Here is a 7658-nt window from a genome sequence, read left to right as displayed (position 1 = left end):
TCCACGCATGGAGGTGATCTGATGAGGGTGTCAGAGCCCAAGTAGGATGAGGAGGGCTTCTCCATAGGAGCAGAGACTGGCATAGAGTATGAGAGCTTGAGCATGGTGAGAGGGAATCCCCAATGGAGTGCATAAAAATGAGTCCTTATTTGTGATTCTTCTGACAGTACGTGATTTTAAAAAAAGCTTTCTTTTTAATGTTCATTTATTTTTGAGAGAGAAAGAGAGCATGAGTAGGAGAGGGGCAGAGAGAGGAAGAGACACAGAATCTGAAGCAGGCTACGGGCTCTGAGCTGTCAATACAGACCCTGACATGGGGCTCAAACTTGTGAACCACAAGATCATGACCCGAGTCGAAGTCAGAGGCTTAACCGACTAGGCCACCCAGGTGCCCCAAGTGATTTTTTTTTAAAGTAGGCTTCATGCCCAGCGTGAAGCCCAACACTGGGATTTATTTCATGACCCTGAGATCAAGACCTGATCTTAGATCAAGAGTCAGATTCTTAACTGACTGAACTACCCAGGAGCCCCATGTGACTATTTTTCTATATGTTTTAGCATAGACCTTTTTCTGCTGCAAGCTACTTACCTAGAAGGAAAAAAACATAGAAAATATATTTTAAGTCTTATTTATTTGAGAGGTGCCTAGATGGCTCAGTTGGTTAAGCGTCCAGCTTTGGCTCAGGTCATGATCTCATGGCTTGTGAATTAGAACCCCGTGTTGGGCTCTGCACTGTCGGTGCAGAGCCTACTTGGGATTCTCTCTCTCTTCCTCTCTCTCTGCCCTTCCCCCACTTTCACTCTCAAAATAAATAAATCAACATTAAAAAATAAAGTCTTATTTGATATATATGTATACAAATGCTGGGAGTGTCATATTAATCACATGACACAGATTCCTTTCAACTGTGTCTTTTTTAATATGTAAATACTTTTGGCTCTACCATTAAGGAATTTTGTGATGCTATTTTATTAAATCAGCATAAATGTCATTAATTATGCTAATTTAATAAAATATGAAGGGGGTAGACTGCAGACATTGAGAATTCCTGGACCACCTCACTTTGCCATGTCCATTCACCTCTTCCTAGGCAGGTGCATGAAGCTTAGTCAGCGTTCAGGCTCTCAGGATTTTCTGGGACTCCGCTGCAAAGCCTGAACCTTGGAACCAACTATGAATTTCCTTGTGGTTTCACACTTGCTATATTTTCTTCTCACCTTGCCACCACCAACGCAGACTCAGCCTCTCTGGCTACGTCAGCTTTGGGTTGCTTCGCTTCCTGGCTTCTGGGAAGCCGCAGCTGCAGAAGCTTTTGCTGGCTAAGCAGGTGACCCATTAAAAGCACGCAAATTAGAGCACAGGTGCAGGAGAACGATGAATGTGCTATCTAATGGTATCAGGGTTAGGAAAATACTGTTTGCCCAGCCTTCACTGTCATCCTCTCGTGAAGAGGCCTCTCTGGTCTCAGTCTTTCAGTAGCTGTCTGAGCCATTTTTTAATTAAATTCTTCCATGTGAGGGGCACCTGGGTAGCTCAGTCAGTTGAGCGTCCAGACTTTGGCTCAGGTCATGATCTGAAGCCCCATATCAGGCTCGCTGCTGTCAGCACAGCAGATTCTCTGTCCCTCTCTCTCTGCCCCTCCCCTGCCTGCGTGCTCTCAAAAATAAACTCAAACATTAAAAAAAAAGATTCTTCCATATGAAAGAAAGCATGCTCTCAGGACACTAGAAATGTCATATTGGATGAGAATAATGGTTTGGTGAGCTCAGGATTTCTATCACTGGTGGTGCCATCAATTCCTACTTTGTAGTATCTACTAGTTCCAAACTCTGGTCTCCAAATCGGTGCTGATCTGGGAAGATTTTTAAAAAATTAATCAGTAATGAAATAAAAAGAGTAAGAATAATGTGGCAGAACATATCCAAATGTCATTTTGGGGAAATAACTGTTTTTTATCCTGAGGCTATGCCCTTCTTACATTTCTTCATTTCAAAAGATCCCTCCTGGGGTGCCTGGGTGGCTCAGTTGGTTAAGCATCGGACTTTGGCTCATCATCTCACAGTTCATGAGTTCAAGCCCCGCATCAGGCTCTGTGCTGACAGCTCAGAGCCTGGAGCCTGCTTCAGATTCTGTGACTCCCTCTCTCTCTCTGCCCCTCCCTCGCTCGTGCTCTGTCTTTCTGTCTCTCAAAAGTAAACATTAAAAAAAAAACACCCTGATTATTCTAGCTTGGAGTACACACTGTCCCTGAACCAATCACCATATTTATGGTGGAGACTGACCTGGGTTGTGTGCCAGCCTTGTAGCAGGAGAATGGGGAAACTGTGATTGGACTGCCCCACCATAACTATGTCTGGAATAGGGAAGGGGCAGTTTCCAAAGAAGTAGAATACTCTTTCAGGCAGGTAAAACAATACACGTCTGTGTATTCATCTTGATTTTTAAGAATGTTTGTATTCTCATGATATCCAAAAGTCTTTTAGAGTCCTTGTTCTTCACTTCACTGACAACCACAAGTCAGAGATATAGCCCAGACATTTCTAATCTCACTTAACTTGTACATTTCTCAGCTATGAGTTTATCTAAGCATACATGGGCACGTTCCTGTATGATCTCTCAGGCTAACTTAAAAACTGGGAGGTGGGGGTTCCACTTAAACAACATTCTGTTGGGCCAAGTAGCCAAAATCCCATCCAGGCCTCCTAACAGCCTACCCTCCCTTGCTAGCATGTTCACAGTCCCTCTTCCTATATTCTCCTTTGGCTACTTCATCTTGCCTTTATTCTTTTAATGGCCTTGACCCATTCCTATACTGCTTTTCTCTGGACCTGCTATCCACCAAGTTCTGCCTGGTTTAACATTATCCCCAAGCTTTAGTCTCTGGGCTCCACCGGTACCTGAGTTCAGTTTCGAGAAGTGACCGTAATTCTAGTGCTCAAGGCTATGGTAAAGAAGGCACACTTGTTGAAGCCATATCTTTGTGCCTGGGGTCATATAACCCCCCAATTTCTGTATTTCTAGCTAGTGGTAAAAGTACAACATGACTTAGTTCACTCTAAGATGGAAACTATACTTAGTGTGCTCCAAACCTTCTCCACACCTTGAAGCACAACTACCAAAAGCTCTTTCAGTACCTTCATACAAGAGACCAATGCTTTTTGTGGGATTTTGTCAGCAAGCAGGCTGGTCCTTTTTCCAGAATGCTAGTTCTTCCCTTGCTGCCACCCCATCTTCCTTTCACTCATTAACAACCATGATGACTACCAGAAATCGGGAAAGAGAAGAGCAGTCATGGTAGCCGGAAAAGCAAGGGTCATCCTCCCAGGGGCTTTTGAAGGGCAGGGAAAATATCCATAACTGGGCCACCCCTTAGGACACCAGCAAAGCAAGAACACCAAAGTGGAAGCAAGAGAAATGTTCACCTTTAACTAATGGAACCAGAATTTTGTAATCCTCGAATCTAGAAAGAAGCTATTTTAATTTTAGCACATATGTAAGGTTTGTGGCATTTTGAAAAAAAAATTTTTTTTGAATTTTCTTTCAGGGAGGGGACACCATAATCTCTTCAGTGCTTAAGGCCCGAGGGTCTTCTTAATCTGATCTTAACTGTGTTTTCTTCACTTCTTTGTGTCCAGAGCCTTGTACTAGGTCTGGCATGGAGACCGTGTTTAGTCAAGGTCTGTTGGATGAACTAACAAATGGATGGAATGTCTGCAGAACAGAATAAAGTGCTGGGAAGGAGACAAAGGTTAGAGCGAGGAGTGGGGCGGTGCTGGGAAGCAGCATTCAAGAACCTGGTGGGAACATCTGCTCTGGTGCCCCTAGAGATTTGCTATAATTTCCACTCATTCCGTCGTATCTTTGATTGCATCGGTTCACCCTATTTTATCTGGCTTCATTGTCTGTTCTTTCCTTTCTTTGGGTGTTGCAAAAAGTGTTTCCTTTCTCTAGTGAGCATATGAGCTAGCAATTGCTTCTCACAAGGGTCCTTTTGCAAACCCACTGCCTTGTTCTGTGTCCTTGGCGCTCAGGGTCTCCTGGGAGCTTTGGCTCCTGGGTGGGCTTGCACCATTTCAGTAGCTGCTTTCTTCTTATAGCTGGTATATTCTCTTGCACCATTTCCACCCAGACCTATAACAGAAAGATGACTGCAGATTGTTCCATAAATAGCATCAATCTCTTCACCTTCTGGAGCTTTATCGTGTACTCTTGAGATGGAGTCCAGCTGGCTGGGTGTGAATGCACGTTGTTTGTGCCAATTCAGTCTCGGCAAGTATTTTCATCAAAATTAGAGGCTGAAGTTGCTGGCTGCCAGAGCATCCCTGGTAACTGGATACTTTTCTGGTAAGGGGGTGTGAGTTGTGCTCTGAGGCTTTATGCAAGAGTGCACAGTCTCAGTTACCTGCTCTTTTTTTGGAGGGTATCTTTGGATTCAGGCATACCTTACCACATCTGGGCAAGGGAGCACTTGGTCCCATTTGAATGTGTGGCTAGAATCAAGGGCCAGCCTCGGGCAAACTTGTAAAATAGGTGTAGGGTATAACCCAAATAAAACTAGGCTGTATTTAGCCCTGTCTCAGCACAGAATCACATCCAAAAGAAATCCAAATCCAACTCCCATAAAAGCCTTGAAAAGTAAGGTATGGTTAACTTACCTTACTATTACAGAGCACATTCTCTCTCTTCAAGTCTCACTTCTTCATTTTTTTAAGTTAATTTATTTATTTTGAGAGAGAGAGAGACAGAGCGTGTGCACCCATGAGCATGTGAGTGGGGCAGAGAGAGAGGAAGAGAGAGAATCTCAAGGAGGCTCCATGATGTCAGCACATGAGATGAACCATGAGATCATGACCTGAGCCAAGATCAAGAGTCAGATGCTTAACCAACTGCACCACCCAGTTGCCCCTAAAAGTCTCACTTCTTAAGAGCTTCCTCCAATCCAAAAGAGCCCTTTTCTCTCTGAGACTCCTCCACCCTCATACCCACCCTTTATTACCCTCCCCCTTCTCAGGGGATGCAGGGTGGTAGTATTTTAAAAGATTTCTTTTTTTTTTTAATGTTTATTTTTGACAGGGAGAGAAACAGAGCATGAGCGGGAAAAGGGCAGAGAGAGAGGGAGACACAGACTCCAAAGCAGGCTCCAGGCTCTGAGCTGTTAGCACAGAGCCTGACGCGGGGCTCCAACTCACGAGCTGTGAGATCATGACCTGAGCTGAAGTCAGACGCTCAACCCACTGAGTCGCCCAGGCACCCCTCCCTGGGTGATTTTAAAAGGTGTCCAGGGTTGAGAGCCATCAGTATCAAATAATCCTGTCTTCCCCGGGGCTTCCCCTGCTGACATTGCCACTCTTTTTTTTTTTTTTTTTTTTTTAATGTTTATTTATTTTTGAGACAGAGAGAGACAGAGCACGAACAGGAGAGGGGCAGAGAGAGAGAGAGACAGAATCCAAAGCAGGCTCCAGGCTCTGAGCTATCAGCACAGAGCCCGACACAGGGCTTGAACTCACAGACTGTGAGATCATGACCTGAGCCGAAGTTGGACGCTTAACTGACTGAGCCACCCAGGCGCCCCAAGACATCTCCAGGCTTTACCCAGGCAGACTAAGCAGACAAGCCAAAGATCCTCCATAGAAATGCAGGGGCAGGGACGCCTGGGTGGCTCAGTCAGTTAAGCGTCCAACTTTGGCTCGAGTCATGATCTTATGGTTTGTGAGATCAAGCTCCACATGGGGCTCTCTGCTGTCAGCACAGAGTTTGGATCCTCTGTCACCTCCTCTGTGACTCTCTCTCTCTCAGAAATAAACATATATATATATATATATATATATATATATATATATATATATATAAAGAAATGTGGGGACAAAGTCTGTTTTTAGCTCCAGTCACATGGCAACCTTATTCTTCTTTTAGTATTTCTCTCCTTCTCTTGTGCCACCCACCCATATCCCATTCTCATGGGCCCCGCTCTCAAGCAGCTGTTAGACAATCCTCTCTAAGGTAAGAATCCCCACCTTTCCTGCCCCATCCCTTGTCTCAGCTAAGATCACAAGATCCCTGCCATGCATGCCTGTGAAAAACCTTTCAGATTTCGAGGAACCCATTTCTAATGGTGCATTTTAGGCCCTAGACATACGGGGAGATGGTAGGACTGTTTGGGAACTGAAGGGGCCTTTCCCAGTTTCTCCATTACCTATGAATGAGGCATGTACTGAAAAAACTAGCTGGAAGATAGTGTGATCCTCAGCACTGGTTACTTACTTTTTCAGAGCCTGTATATTCTCACCTGAAAAATGAGGATGATAAAACTTGACCCCAGGGGTGCCTGGGTGGCTCAGTAGTTGAGCGTCCGACTTCAGTCCAGGGCATGATCTCACAGTTTGTGAGTTCAAGCCCCGCATCGGGCTCTGTGCTAACAGCTCAGAGCCTGGAGCCTTCGGATTCTGTGTCTCCCTCTGTCTCTGCCCCTAACCCACTCGCATTCTGTCTCTGTCGCTCTCAAAAATAAATAAGCATTAAAACAATTTTTTTTAATACAAAAAAAACACCTGACCCCAAAAGGTTGTATTTCAATAAGCTGCAGCCACAAAACTGATTCTGGTTGAAGGTGAATTTATTTAAAGGATATTGGTTGGTCCACAGAATTGCTAGGAGGGTTGGAAAACCAGAGATTATACCCAACAGGGAACAATACCCCAAAGCAAACAGTCAAATTTAGGGGACTGCTGCTACCATCACCACATACCATTGTCACCATGGCCACTACTGCTGGCGCTCAGAGTGGCGGGGGGGGGGGGGGGAGGGGACCTGTTTGCTCTGTTGCATGGAAACTACAGGTTGCTGCCACCCTTGCTCCAGTGCAACCAAAATGAGTTTCCCATAGTCTCCGCCTCCTTGTGTCACAATTCAAAGCTGGTCATGGGTTCACCTGCTTGGCCAAACCTAGGGTGTGTGCCCACATCCTGGCATTTTCACCCTGTGTAGTGAGAGAAGGTCCTGCCTCCCACTAAGACTCATAAGGTGGAGGATTCCCTAAAATAAGGGAGGAGGTTCAGATACAGGGCAGCCAGAAATAAGGACAAATGTCCCTCTTCAAATTGTGAGGATTAGCAAGCAAACTGTATGATAAGCATACTGGAAGCTCTAAGGCCCAGGTTGGTATTAGTTATCATCACCGTGTGCATACATAGTTACTTATTCACCTATTTCTTACTTATTTCACCATGTTGCTTATTTCACCTCATTGCAGCACTTTCTCTTCCTTCTTCCTTTCCTCTCATGCACAGTAACATGGCCCCCACCCCACCCCTCGTGCCAGAACAGGGCACACAGATACATGTCATAAATGTAGAGTGAATAAAATATTCTGCAGCTAGTCTGGTGAAGCAGGTGGGTATAGATTGGTTGTCTTCCCAGCTCCCATTCTGCACTTACCTTTTTCCATAGGCCCTGATTTCCCGGTGAAGATCCATGCAATTCTTGGGGATCAGATTCCATCCCTGGCGTTCATATCCTAAACTAAGCCAATCATTATATGCCATCTTCCCTGTAGTGATTGGTTCACGGGTAGGCATGTGACCTAAGCTGAGCCAATCTAAGTGAAACTCAGCAATATTAGTAGGACAAGGGCTTCTTCTGTTTCTTGCTGAGTATAAAT

The sequence above is a fragment of the Felis catus genome, chromosome E1 (assembly GCF_018350175.1).
Source record: "Felis catus isolate Fca126 chromosome E1, F.catus_Fca126_mat1.0, whole genome shotgun sequence".
Taxonomy (NCBI): Eukaryota; Metazoa; Chordata; class Mammalia; order Carnivora; family Felidae; genus Felis; species Felis catus.
This window is presented reverse-complemented; position numbering follows the sequence as displayed.